Raw genomic sequence first — 15,422 nt, 5'->3', positions numbered from 1 at the left:
GTGTGTGTGTGTGTGTGTGTGTGTACGTGCATGCATGTGTGTGTGCCTTGGTGCACACATGCCCCGTGTACAGAGTTCTCCCCACCTCCCTGCCTTTTGAAGGTGAACTGAAATTATGCACTTGTAAACAAGCGACATAGCTTTATGTTGTTAATCTGTTGTTAACTTCGTTTTAAAGGCTTTATAATATACTCAGGAAATGCACCCTTTAAGGTTGACCATGCACCAAGAGTTAGTGAGGTCCTTTAGAAACAGAGCTGGTACTAACATCTTCCATTGATCGGTAGATACACAAAGCTCAGCTCCAAACCCAGACCGCAGATGGTTTCTGTGCTTTGGCAAGATTTCCAGGTGACTTCTGTCACATTAACACTTGAGTGGCTCTGTCTAGAAGATAAATGTGGTGGCTATGACCTAATCATGGTTTTATTCCTTACTGTGGGAACTTGAGCATTTTTTTATGTTTACTTAGCTCTTTGTATATTATGTAATTGGGTCCTCAGAACAATCTCACGAGGCAGGCAAGTATTACTCACTGGGCTGTTCATCTAAACGTTTGTGCCTGTTTCCCTGTCATAAAAATTAAGCCAAATATTTATAATGAATTCCCATGAAGTAGAAGGCTTGCAATGAGAATCATCTACCTGGTTCATAGAGTCATTTCGTTGCAAGTGGTGGTAAAATGAGTTCTATCCAGTAATATTGCCTTTACCTTTCCAGAGTTTTGACACAGCAAGGATGCCATGACATCTGTAGGGACCGCCCATGTATAAGCGTGGCCGTTTTCTCTCAGACTCCCTCAAACAAGTGCTCTGTGTAGTTTCAAACCCATCCAGATCTACTCAAACATTGGATGTCTTAAGATTTTTGAAACCACAATCTCAGCCAAACATTTCAGGCATCAAGGCAGTTGAAATGCTAAGAGTTGTTAGCATAATTTATAAATGGATCCATTTACTGACTTTAAACTTCATGATTTACAGTTTGATGTGTAAGTCTGTTCAAATACTTAATACATATAACTGGATTCTGCTGTAGCAGACACAGAGAGAGGATTTTGTTAATCTTGTATCAGAAAGGGGAATGCATATGTGATGCAGCCAGCTTCTCCTGAAAGGCTGCTGCTGAAACAATAGTGCATCAACCAGAACGTTGACAGCTTTAGATTTGGCTCAGATCTTCCTAAATTTAGATATAATTTAGCATCCTACCAAGCTGGGTTTGGTGGCATACACCTGTAATCCCAGTACTTGGAATGCTGAGGCAGGAGGTCACTGGGCGTTTGAGGCCAGCCTTGGCTGCAAAGTGAGTTCAAGGCTAGCCTAAACTGTAGTCAGTTTAGTGAAACCTTGTCTCAAAACAACAACAACAACAACAACAACAACAAAATTCTATCAATCAGGCAAAAGAATCTGATCAGTTACCTCTGTTATGTTATCAGTCATCATTTCAGGAGAGCTGCTTGATGGTAGATCTCCAGAACTTGAAGATGTGTGGCAGGGACTCGGGATGGTATAGTGCTTATCGATACCCATATAGTATGGGTTTTTTTCTCTCCCTCTCTCTCTCTGATGACTATTAGGTTCCTATACTAAAAGCAACAAGTCATTCCAACACCTTCCTTCAGGTAGAATTTTCATATATAGATTTCCTAATAAGTTTCTATGGCAGCTATGTTTTACTTAAGCCTTCCTTCTAAGTCCCGTGTTAAACTTACATATGATCCTTGTTTGACTAGGAATTGAATTTTAAGGGCATAGGCACTTTTTGTTAGAAATGCTAAGGGACATTATCTGTAGGGCTGATGAAAACACTGTCTGGTGTTTCAGGCATTATGATGATAGACTTACACTACTCAGTAGTGATTTCTGTTATACCGTTTCTTTTCATGGAACCTGTTGCAGACATTATAGCGCTGTGGCTTGTGACTAAGGAGAGTCCCACAAAGAGAACTTTATATCCAATTTGGCTTAGCTATGACTAATAGTTAAGGAGAAAAATAGTTTTTCCATTTGGAAGAATAGTTGCCAACTTAACTAAAGGAAAGATATAAACCAAATTTATATGACTTAATCTTTTTTTGGGGGGGGGTGGTCTGGGAATTGAGCTCAGGACCTTGCACTTTCCAGGCAGGTGCTTGTGCCACTGAGCTATATCCCCAGCCCAATGTGAAAGAATTTTAATTTTAATTTTATCCTGGTGGCTCAAGGATTTAAATTGTCTTTGTCTATAGAGCTCAATCAAAGCTTTGTGCCTACTGACATTTCTAGAAACACTGCAATTCTTGACTTCATCCTGAACTAACTGTTGATTCACACCAATAGTAGATGAGTGGGTAAGCCCATTGTCAGAGAGGGTCAAGTTGCTGACAGGGACACTATATCACTTATGAGTTAGGTCTAGAAAAATGCCAGGTTTAGCAAGGTTCATGCTAAAAGTTTCTGACTTAGCTAACATTTTACTAGGTGTCTATATCAGTTTTAGGTATGCTCTTCTACTCTCTTATACATTAGGGAGCTGTGTGTTCCTACAACACAACAGCAGGCAGCTGATTTTGTGAAGAGAAAAGGCTTAGTTAGCTCCCAACTCTAAGGGGCAGAGGCATGCCTTCTTTGAATCACTGCTGACAAAGGCTCTCACAGCTGTGGTTACAAAACACCTTGTGAGACAAAGACGAGTCCCATAAACCTTTCCAAAGGCCTACCCCAGTGACCAAAGCACCTCCCATTAGGCTCCCAGTTAATGGTTCTTCTACCTCCCATAGCACCTCTCTGGTGAGCAAGCCTTTAGTCACAGTGGAAATTTGGGGGCCACTAACCAAATTTACAACTATATCACTTGTTATGGCTTATATCTAGATGTTCCCCCGAAGCCTCATGCACTCACAAGTGGGCTTTTTGGAGGTGGCTAGTTCATGTGTATGAGATGGACTGTGAACATGTGATACTAGATCATAGATGTGTGATACTGTATTAGCGCACTAACTGGATTATCATAATTCTGAGTGTAGCTTTATAGAATTACTAAGACAGAAGCCACACCCTGGGTTTGAGTAGCACCAACCAGTATGCTGGTATCCTAGATCAGATAAAAAGAATAAAAAAAAAAGAAGACATGCTTGCTTGCTGCTTCAGCTTCCTGTCTGCCCTGCCATGGACTGTTGCTTCTCTGTCATACCCCTCTGCTATGCCACCCTGCCTTGGGGCCAGCTGACAACGGACTGAAATCTGTACAAACTCTGAATTACAATAAACCTTTCCTCCTTTAACTTGTGGGTGTCAGGTATTTTGTCCCAGTAATGAGTAACTATGAGACACCTATTGAAGAGCAGTTACTCGAAGTCCCACAACTACTAACTTCTATACATAGTCCTGGAATCTCTGTCCTTTATGTCTCACAAGAAAATTGATCCAACTGCTATTTGTTTTGTAATGATTGAGACATTTTTTAGGCACAGTCAGACAACTCACAACATGGGCCAGGGGAGGCACAGCTTTCAGCCTCTCATGGGGTGCCCGGGGAGTTGTGAGCATTGCCAGGGGACACCTGAGCAAGCATCTTTAGGCTGTATAAATGGGCTCGGTTCCATGAATATCTTTCCTTCTCGGGTATATGAGAACTATTTATTTTAGAAGCTACAAGAAAACAGTTTTAAATATTTAAAAAGTGTTCAGGTGTGGTATTGTGCACCTGTAATCCCAGCACTGAGGAGGCTGAGTCAGAAAGATTGCTGCAAATTTGAAGCCAGCTTGGGCTACCAAGTGAGTTCAAGGCTCTTCTGGACTACATAGTAAAACCTTGTCTCAAAAAGATTAGATAAATATTTAAAAAGTGATTTTACCTTTTTCTATATAAATATGCCCATGAAATTTTACATGGTATGAATGTCCATGGGTTATCAAATCTCAGGCCTAAAAGATGTTTCTAACTTCTTAAAAATAGTTTGAAGCTGGATGTAATGGCATACCCCTGTAATCCCAGTTTCTTGGAACATCGCGACCAGAGGAGCATAAGTTTGAGACCAATCTGAACAACTTAGTGAGATGCAGTATCATTTGACCATGGGCTCATCCCTGGTACTAAGTCATTTGAGAAGTGAGTTCCGCAGTGTTCATTGGGAATTCGCTTAGATTTTTGGAAGGATTTTAAATAACATTGTTCCTCTAATGTGTTTTGTGCTGGCCCCATTTCACCCTGTCCTTTTTCTTTGGTGGTGGTAGTGGGTGGTGCCTGAGGGGAAAATCACTGATGAACTTCTCTCAGAGTACAGGACATGAGTTGGAGCCACCTGGGAACCAAAATGTTGGAAGCCTTACCCTGGATTTGTCATCAACCCCCAGTAGAATGTCTCAAGTCTGCAGATGAGGATGCTGGCCTGAGCGAGGGCACTGGGAATACAGAACTGAGCTTAGAACAAAGAGCAGGTGATAGAAAGGTAAAAGGAATCCCAAGAGGCCAGGGTGAGCACCAGAACCGATGTCTCCAGAATCCTCTAGTTTAGGTTGTCAGCTGTCTGGGGCCTTCACAGCCATCATGGCACCCAGGGAAGGATGTTGTCATTGGAACCCATCATTCCCACTCTCAGGGCTCAGTGACCACGTGTCATTTAAGTGGTAGTTCCACTGGATTTATTTTCTGTGCAGCTGGAGCACAGTTTTCAGTTAGAGGCTGCAGGTGCCTGAAAGAGTGGGCTTTATTCCAAGGATCAGGGTCATTTTCTCTTCGGCTGTAATTTCTCAGTAGTGTTGATACAGGGCTCCACGCTAGTCCTGGACAGACTCTGCTCTGTAGGAAGAAGAACAGCTTGCCTGCCCCACTCAAGCTACTGGCCTGGCCTTGGGTTGGAGCCTGAGAGTAGGAGTGGGAAGGTTTATCCAAAGACTGATCCTGCACCTGGCTGTCCGCTGTCTATACTTCGCCATGCACTGAGCTGGGCAGCTGCAGAGCACCTGAGTAGGGTGAAGATTCGCTGATAGACTGGGGGCATCCAAGGCAGGATCCTTTTTGTCTCTGCCACTCAAGGGTGACCATGAGTTTCAGTGTGTCTTTGTGTAATGAGCAGACACTAATCGCTGGTGTTCTTTCAGCTCCAAATATGTGTACCAGGAACTTTGTGTATGCTTCTTAATTTTTTTTTTTTTTGCGACAGTATCTCACTATAGCTAATCAGCAGGGGCCTAAAGGCATGAGCCAATGACTGACAGCCCAGCATTCCTACCACAAGGCTACAGTGAATGAATACAGTTCCAAGGTGGAGTCCCTCTCTCTTTGTCACTTTAAGCATATCTCTAAGTCAGATGTGCTTAAATTGGTTATTAATTAACCTGACTGGTGGCAGTTTCTGGGAATTTTCTTCTGAGCCTCACTTAAGTTAAGCCTTTGGTCCTAACCCCTTCTGGGCCATTTGCAGAGGGGTATAGGTACCCACGGCTCCCTAGTAAAGGACCCAGGAAGAGCTGATTTTGTGAACAGTGGGCTTTTTGTCTTCTGCAATGTGCTGTCCTACAGGGTGCTTGAGGAAGACTGGGCTTGGTTGGTGCAGTAGCCTCCCTTTGGAGTTCTGAAATGTGAATGTCTTTGTTACTCACCCACTTGCGACATTTCCATGTCCCTGTCTTGACCTTTGGATAAAGGCTATGCTTCTCAGTGAGGCATCTCTAACTCGTTTATTCTCTCTGGGCTTCTGTGCAAGCCACACCCCAAACACTGAGTGCCACCCAGCTGGCACCCAACCCCTCCCATTGTCCTGCCTCCCTTCTGCCTCCAGCTGTGGCACAGCTGTCTTTTCTTGGAACACCTTCCCTGCTTGTCCTCCTCCGCGCTCTCCCTATCCTCTGTCCCAGAGGCCACCTCTCCTGCCAGTCTCTGTAGCATCCTGCGCTTGTTCTGCTAGTACTGACCAAGTTATCCATTCTGCTTACTTACCCATGTTCCCAGTACAGACCACCACATGACAGCATTGTCTTATTTCTGGTGACGAATACAGTCCCTAACACAGAAGGCCCTGGATGAGCACTTCTGCATGGACACGTGTTATGTTCATATGTCTTCTCAGGCTTTCATGCATGAAGAAGCCAAGAGTGAACCATTCCATCAACTTTCCTCTTGCCTGGGCTCTGGTGGTCAGTGGCCAAGCTCTTTCCATTTTCACCTGCAGCACCATCAGCAGCTGTGTTAAAGCCTGCTAGTCCTGGGCCTCAGGGACTCTGGGCAATGAGACTCCAGCTCCAGATTGACTCTTAGCCCAGCTGGGGTCGTTTTTGTCACCTTGTATCTTCCAACCAGTCCAGCCTCTCTTGGAGCAAACCCAGACCCTAAACTGCAGCTTCCAGTTGGCAGAACCTTCGCACATCCTTTGAGTATTGATGAAATGCCTCTGGAGTGGCCCCTGCTAGGGCTCAGTCCCCATCTCCCACCCCCCAGCCCAGGCCTGGGCTCTGACCATGGAACGCTCCTTCCTGTCTCTGTGTTTTGCTTTTGTTGGCATCTTGCACAAAATGCCTTTCCCACCCCTCTAAGCAAAGGGTGACCTCTGTAGCCCAGATCATGGCTACAGACCGAAGATGAGGGCTGTCCCTCTGTCCGTTCGACAGCGCTGCCCTGGCATGCCTGGTTGCTGATGCTCCAGGGACTTGGGTAACTCCCCAGGGACTGGGAGGGCCCTTGAGCAGACAGAGCCCTTCTTTTAGCTCTTCTAGGAAGGCTGCGAACTTGGAGCCTCAGCTAAGTCTGGGTTTCGGGCAGGTTCTAGCTGATGACTGTTGCTCTCTATCAGGGTAGTGTTGGGTTCAGCAGCGTTGGGAATCAGGGTGCCACCCTGGGAAGGGAGCCTTTCCCACACATGGACAGAGAATCCTACTGCTCCCCAGGGAGCCCTTGAAGCTGGCCTAAGAATTGACCGAGGGAGTGAGTCCTGGCTTCCAGCCCCGTAATTGTTATGATATAAAGATTGCTCCCAGCTTCCCATAATCAGGTTTTGGTTATAATAACACACTGAGGCCAGGCTCTGAGTGAGCTCTGCCTCCTTCTTGCTGCATAGGCCAGGTTGCTGTGCGTGGAGAAGTTTGGAAACCCAGGAGAGAAAAGAGTGTTGGGTTAAAGCCCAGGGATGCAGGGACCTTAAAAGCTTTGGGGGCTTTGAGGTCAGCAGCAAGTGGCATTTGGCTGAATTTCCAGTTTGCACCCACTACTTAAGTAGTTTCATTCATTTTTAAACATTTGATTGTTTAACATTTGATTATTCAGATTATATCTGAAACTACAAGATTATAGTTATGTTACCAAATTGCAGAAATGTTGCAAACAAAGTACTCAGTTGCTTAGCTCTTTCTTCCACAACTTGGATCCACTGCCCAGGCCAGCATCTCTAGCCACTGGTGCTGACATTCTGGTTTCAGATGCAATGGAAATGGGCAGATGAAGAGATTGGCCACAGTCAGTGGCTGCTGAAGTGAGCTGCTCCAGTCCCTCCTTGGTGGTACCAACAGTGACACAGGTCATTGCCCATGGTCAGGGAAAGATGCGGGGCACTGCTGGAACCCTTGATGTGACAGTGGTATGGAGCCCTGGTGTGACAGGTATCAAATGACTTTGCTTCTGTCAGTTGGGTTTCTAGCTTTTAAAGGAATTTGGGGTAGGTAAAGGAGGAGCATGGCCCTGCATGGGACACATGCCAAAACAGGGACCAGAGACACCCATCATGAGGAGGGATCCCAACTCAGTATGTGAAAGGATGCTGGTGAGGTGGGGTGAGGTCTGTGCTTCCTGCATGTGGATCTCCCTGCCTGCTCACCAAACAGCTCTGGTCCTGGAGTGCCAGTATCCCACTCCCTGGAGATGAGCTTCCAGCAGTGGTCCACTTCCCACATCACTTCCTGCCATCCAGTCAGTCCTTCTGCACATCAGGGGCCCATTCCTGCTGCTGTGGACATACTGGAGCCACCTCAATAGCCAGCTCCTGGAACCCGCTCTTGGTTGTGCATCAGGGATACACAAGTGTGTCCCATACACAAGAACAACTGATGCCCATACAAGAAACTTGCTATTCAGTAGTGACCACCCAAATCCCCAAACCCTACCGGGCTTAGAGGAATGAATCTGAGCTGGTGTTTTTTGAGGAAAATCTTTTTGGACAGAAATCTTGACTCAGTGCTCTTGGAGTCACTCAGCTGTCATTTCTGTGTTCTTTATCTGCACCATCTCATCTGTAACCCTCAGCTTGAAGCCTGGCCCTGTCTTTTCCAGAGGAAGGCTATCACTCTTGGCTCATGGACCATTCATTTAACTCATTATTAAGGCTGACCAAAAAAAAGTTGTTGAGATTGTCCTCAATGGCCTGCTCCTTAGAAGAAACTTCTCCACTCAGATTTTGGTAAGCAGACAAGAGGTGTCCCCTGGGCATGACTTCTGTCTCTATAAGGACCTGCTCAGGAACACTGTAGACGACAGGTTCTGGCCTCTGCATTTTTATTGATATCAAATACTGGAGAATGTGTGAATGCTGATGCCATAAGACAGCAAAGCTTTGAAGCCTATGTGCACCTAGGACATAGGAAGAAGTAGGGGAATATGTAAATGACAATAATTTGGAGCCCAAGATTGCAGCAGTGCTTAGAAGCTTTCACTCATGACACAAACTGGGGAGCCTTCAGGCTCTCCAGGATAACATAACATCCTGGAGAATGGGGAGCTGGCCTGAACTGTCCCCTAGACCAGCAGTTCCAAGATGTTGGCTGAGGGCCAGAGCTGATCTGTGATAAAGATGACATCTGAGCAAAGTGGAAAAGAGGACTGAAATGTAAAGCTATTTACATACGGCTATCCTTCCTCCAGTTAGTCATTAAAAAGTCATGTCATAAAAGTAGTGCTGGTAATTGCACTTTTTAAAAGTATTCATGCATTGCAAAATTAATTATTGTTATAGTTTATACCTAGATGTCCTCCCAGAGCCTTGGGCCTGGCAGGATACATACGCCCCTCCTCTTATTGAGCCTGTACTGCTGCCTGCCTGCCCTGCCATGGGCTGTTTCTCCTCCACGTTGCCCTTCTGTCATGCTGCCCTACCTTGACGGGCAGCCAACTATGGACTGCAACCTCACGAACTGAGAAATAAAACAAATCTTCTCTCCTTTAACTTGTGAACATTAGGTATTTTGTCTGAGGAATGAGAAAGTAACTAAGATAATTATTAACCTGTTTTTGGTGCTCCCAATATTGAAAAAAATATGTTACTCAACTCCAAAGTCTTAAAACCTGAAAACCATGAAAGTCCATTCGTGAACTTATTTCAGGTCCTAGAGGTGTTGTCACCAAATATATGTTTGAGTGTATGCATTGTTTTAAAGTATGCATAAAAATATGTATTTCAATGGTGAATTCAAGTGAAGATACATTTTGGAATGCTGAGATCTCTCTTGTTATAACAAAACCAGTACTTACTGTGGGTAGTAAATTTATCTTCAATTTAACCAGGTTGAATAAATATGATTCTATATCAGAGACAGGCTGAGACAGTGATTTTCAAAATTAACTCTACATCAAGATGAGTAGGAAGGCTTGCTACAGATACATTTCTGGACCTCATTGCCAGAGTTTCTGAGTCAGTAGCTTCAGAATTGAGCTAGAAAGTTTCATTTTCTCACAAGTTCCAAGGTGATCTTGCTGGTTTGGACCATAGACTGAGAATCATTGGAATTGGCCACTATCAGCCCTGGCTGCACATTGGGTTTTCTTGGAGAGTTAAGAATGCTGATGCAGGCTTGGAGATAGCCTGGCGGTCTAAGTGCATGCCTGGCAAGCACAAGATCCCAAGTTCAATCCCCAGTAGTGCATGCTGTGCTGGTCCTGAAACTAGACATGGTGGTGCATGCCTGTAATCCCAGCAAAGGGGAGGCTGAGACAGGAGGATCACTATGAGTCCAAGCTGTGTAGTGAGACCCTGTATCCAAAAAAAAAAAAAAAAAAAAGAAAAAGAAAAAAAATGCTGATGCCACTAAGTATGTTAACACATACCTATAACCTTAGCTCTTTGGGAGGCTGAGACAGGAGGATTGCAAGTCTGAGGCCAGGCTGGACAGGTAAGTGAGACTCTGTCTCAAAAAATGAAAAAGGCTGGGGATGGAGCTCAGTGTTTGCCTAATGTGTAAAGCCCTCATTTTAATCCCTAGTATCAAAAATATTTTTCCAATTAAAATTATTAAATTAATTAAAATGTAACTAATACTATGCATGAGCATGCTGCAATAGGATTGGTCATTTTCTCATCATTAGACATTATCATTTGGTATTTTGTCAGAAGACTGACCTCTGCCACCCTGCATGACCTTGAACAAGCTGATTTCTTTAGTACATTGCTCTTGTTTATATTTATACATATTTTTAGTATTGGTGATGAACTTGGGACCGATCTACATCCCAACTATTTTTAATTTTTTATTTTAAGACAGTATCTCACTAAGTCACTAATTTGCTCAGGATAGGGTTGAACTTGAGCTCCTCTTGCTTCAGCCTCCCATAGTGCTTGGGTTACGGGCATGAGCCGCCATTCCCAGCTGTTCCTCCTCCTTAAACAAGGTCCCTGGACTTGGTCATTTCTAGCAGTGCCATTCATGCCCCTAGATAGTTGCAGGGCATGTGTCAGCGTGAATGGATACTTTCCTAAGTATCTAGTTATGTCTATCAATCTGGGACAATTTCTTTAGGGACTTGCTGGAGGGGACTGGGGTGATCCGGGGACCATTTCTTCCCTGTGATTCTAGGGTGACACTTTTGTACCAACCAAGTCAATGATGAAGAAGCTGGCCCAGGCTTACAGTCAGGAGTTGTGGAAAATGAGCTCTCAGCAGGAGGAGCTTGTTAATGAGCAAGTTATTTGGCATCAGGAGTAAATATCCATGGTGACAATATAACTGTCACCAGCTGTGTGTGAGGCTCTGCCAGGCCCCTTACATATGCTGTCATTTCAAACTTCCAGAACTCTGGGAGAGACAGGGTTTTATCCCCATTTTACAGATGGGGAACTGGAGCTCAGAGAGGAAACAGGTACTGCTGTCTGGGTGTGGCAGGGATGAGGAGAAGTGAGTCAAAGCTAAAAATGCAAAGAAAAACAAGATAGGCTAATTCTTGTCTTTTGAGTCTGGGGGCCAATGTTAAGGCCTAAGCAGGGCTTTTCTGGAGTCAGTGTCACTTTGAAGAGCTTTAATAGGAAGAGCTTGAATCTTGGGAGCTGTGTTCTGAGTCTCCTTAGCTCCTCCTGACCCTGTAACTCCTGTGCAGTTTTCCTCCTGCCAAAAGAACACACACACCTGCATCTTCTTCCCCTTCTGGTTTGTGTCTCCGGTGATGGGCTAGATAAAGGCCAGACTCACAAAGCAGTTGAGAAAACCTGCAGCTGGAGCCTCAAGACTGTCTTCCCCATGGAACCCACACTAGAACTGCCAGTGAAGGTTCTCAGACCCTCATCTTTGTCCCCAGATATGGCTGGGCTGTAACACAGGGCCTTCCTGGGCTGGTGGTGTCAAGGGACAATGAGCAAGGAGGCAGCTGGGTCACAGGGAGGATTCCTCTGACTTCAGTATTCTTTGTCCCAGTTTTCTCTAAGAAACTCTAACCTGAATGAGCCTGTGGTACAGGCCTGCGTCAGGTGCTGTTAGCTTGTTGAATTCTATAATTCTCGAATAATCAGCCCAGATTCCCAGTGGCCAGTGAGGCTGGGAGGCTGGGAGGTGGGGGTTGGCCTTCCCAAATTCCCAGCTGGGAAGTGATGGGAGGGAGCCTTCAACCCAGGCAATGTGGATCCAGAATCCAGGCGAATGCAGGGAAGCCCCATCTGGATGAGGCCTATGCTCTGAGTGATTTGTACTCCTGAGTAAGGCACATCCTCCAAGTCTCAATGTTGTAGGCAGCTAAATTAGATAAAAATGTTATAGGTAGTCAGACAGGACTAGGCCCTAAAGGAGACAGCATGGAAGACAAGATGTCTTACAACTGTGGTAGAGACAGACTCTCCATCTATGGGTCAGATCTGAAGAAAAAAGATCAAACAAATGCTTACCTCTGTAAAGATAGGAATACAGACTGATAGTCGCTTGAGGAAGCCAGGAAGAGTCACTAACCCAACCCCCTACAGGATAAGCCCCTGTTCTACTCATGCCCGCTTGCTACATGACTCGCTTCCCCGTTTGGTCCTGGATTTAATCATTTTTACCTGAGAAACTGTGCTTGTAATCTTATTGGTTGACTATACTTTGTCCCACCTCATGTGTGAGTTCCCATGTTTTCCATCTTAGACCTGCCTCACCTCATGGTTTTGCTCTATAAAAATCCCCAGAAAAGGCAGATTCCTGGGCTACCTGCTTGGGTCTCCTTCTGTCCCTCTGTTGGACAGATGCTTTCTTTCCCCCAATAAACATGTGCTGCTGTTAACCTCCATTGTTCCTAATATTCATTCTTCGGTTTTAGAGAACCTGAACTCACCCCACGTATCTTCAGGTTGGGAGCTTCATTCCCCTACGTCACCAACCCAAGCCCCGAGTCCCTCACAGCACAGCTCTGCTATCTTACTGCCACACATGAAGAACTTGGCATTTTCATCTTCCCAGACAGGCTTCTACTTTAGAAGAGGATGCCAGGTAGCCAATAGGTTGATAGAATTTCAGACACTGAGCGTGAAGGAAGAGGGGTCAACCCATGTGGGATTGTGCACCCTTGGGCCAACTCTGCTACACTGGTCTTACTTTTCATGCTGTCTCTTTACCTTTGCCTTTTTATACTTCTACACAGTGATTGTTTGAGGGGTGCAGGGAAGCACAAACTCTGAGCCCAGTTTGGCCAGGCTGCAGAATGTTCTAAAGCCAATAGAACAACAGCAATGTATTGCGCTCTCGCTGAACACTACATACTTCACCTGCCTTCTCAGTTTAAGTGACACCCTTGTAGGATGTGCAGTCTTATTACCGTTTCAGATTAGAGTTTAAGACACTTTGGGCAACTTGTCCAAGGTCCTGTAGTGAATAAGAGGAGCCAAACTTTGGACCCAGGATTGCTTCTACTCCAGGGTTTGTGTTTCTGGTCCTGGCTCATTGGCCCTTTTCTGCCTTGTCCACAACTACCAGAGCAGTGTTCTGAGAAGATCCCCCATGCAGGGGGCAGAAGTGCAGCTTTGCCCCCCCCCACCCCCCGCTGTTTACATGCAAATTACTGCCTGCTTCTGTTCATTTGCTTTCCTTCTTACAGAGGCTGCAGCCAGGGCAGAAACTGGCTCCCGGGGCGGCCACCCTGCCAGCATTGCCTCATTTCTTCTGGACTCCTCTTGCAGCCTGACTAGAGGGAGGGCCCCAGGGCACTCAGCCCAGGCCAGCTGGCCAGGAGCTGCCTGGGCAGTGACTCTAGCCTTGGTTTTCTAAAAAGTGGGGTTTGCTCCTAGCAGCTTTACCCAAGAGGAAGGAAAACTCAGGCAATCACACTTCAGCTGACCTTAAGCCCTTGTGCTCTTAGGCCCTGTCATTCAGTGAAGTGCACAGATTACTCAGCTTCTCCATTGTGCAGCTGCAGGAAATACCTGTGCCATGTCATCTTTGGTTGTCCCTGGGGCAGTGTCTTTCTGCTGAGTATTTTTTTTTTTTATTTTTATTACTGGCACCTGGAATCAAGCTTAGGACCTCACACTTGCAGGCAGGTGCTGCGCTGCTGAGCTATATCCCTGGCTGAGGATGTTTTTTGCGTATCTTGAGGTTCAGGATCCCAAGGGGATGTCCAGAGGAGATGAGGTGGGGCACACGCTTGACAGGTGTGCTGAGCCAGGCCTGGGTGGAAGTGCTTACAACACCTTCCTCTAGCTCCTTTCAAGGAGCACAAGGTCTAGAGGCAACCCGGAAAGAGCTGGGCAGGTACAGGCAGCCAGAGGCCAGGTGTGGGCAGGGGTTGGAATGGATGAGCCCCGCCAACTGCTGCACTGGCCGGGAGGGCTGCTCAGTCATAGCTGGCCTTTTGGGGGGCGGGTGAGCAGGATCAAAGCCCCCAGGTTTCTCTTCTGTTTGGAAGAACAGTAGTGGCAAGAAAAAGACTTGGCTAGAAAAAGGGCTCAGTAAGGAGCACAAAATAGACTGCGCTGACCTGAGGGGCAGAGATTTCATCATCATAGGTCTGAGGTGAGCCCGGGGCTGGGAGAGAGAGAGAGAGCAGGAAGGAGACACTCAGGAGCCACCTTTGCACCCAGCAGAGCTGGTGGAGGAGACAGGCAGGAAAGATCTGGTGCTTCCAAAGTGCTGCTTTGAACGCAGTGGAAACTTCAGCCTTTCTTCCTTTACATGGTTATACATGGAAAGGGCACACGCCGGAGCACACATGCTCACATAACCAGAACTCAGGTCTCGAACCAAGAATGACCCAGGCCAGGCCCCTCCCTGGCAGCCTCTTCCTCCCCCTTTTTTATTCCTCCAAAAGTTCCACCATCCTGACTCCCAGCCGACCGCCTGAGTTTGTCTTCCACCCAGTGCATTGTGCAATCTGCCCACACTGGTGCGTGTCCTGCAGTCCACCCACCCTGACGTCACACTCCTCTGCCCTGGCACACATGTGTGGTGGCCCAGGTCACAGCTTTCTCCTGCCGTGGGGGTTGCCTGAGTTGCCCCTAGCTCACGTTATTAGGAGGAGAGCTTCTAAAGCACCTTTGCCCATGGTGAGCAGGCATACTTTAGGCATCCTTTGTCTATTCAGAGCAGATGTCAGGTCACAGAGCACCTTCAGTTGAGGGAGACACTGCCAAACATGTGAGCCTGCAAGTGATGCAGTCAGCAGGTGGAGTTAGAGCTCTGGACAGGTTAGAGATGCGCTGAAGCCTTGTCCGGGAGGACCACAGCAGAAATATCTTCCTTGTGCTTGAGACCCAGCTCCAAGCCACTTTGCTCCTGGAAAGTGTACTGGGGCTGTCAGAGTGGGGACCACACCCCGTCCCAGCACAGGGCTGCCAACAGTCATTTTAAGTTTCTTTGACTCAGCTAGGAATATCCCTAGGCCAAGTTTCGTTATCCTCCTCTACACCACCCCCTTTCTGGAATATTTGCAAAATTTTTAAAAAATTGTTTGTTGTTTTTTCTGAGAAGTTGGGCTTCCCCCTGGGTTTGTGACATGTGTTCTGCTGTGTTCCTGTATTTCTCACGCTTCCATCTCTTGCAGCAGTTCATATCATTGCTGTGATTTTAACAGTTTGGAAAGCCTGCGGTGGGGGAGGGGTGCAGGGCACTCATGCAGTTCCTACTGCAGGAGGGAACAGCCCGTGGGTTCCCTCCAGATTGGGGCAAAGCAAGCAGTGCAGCGGTGCAGACCTGGCCCTGGGGGACATAGACCTGTGGACAAGGTCTTCCTCTTCTGGAGAAGCACTTGCCTATAGACCATAAAAGGAGCTCTCAGCTTCCTTTGCACCA

This window comes from Octodon degus, unplaced genomic scaffold (genome assembly GCF_000260255.1).
Source record: "Octodon degus isolate 3935 unplaced genomic scaffold, OctDeg1.0 scaffold00002, whole genome shotgun sequence".
NCBI lineage: Eukaryota > Metazoa > Chordata > Mammalia > Rodentia > Octodontidae > Octodon > Octodon degus.
Note: the sequence above shows the minus strand (reverse complement) of the source record.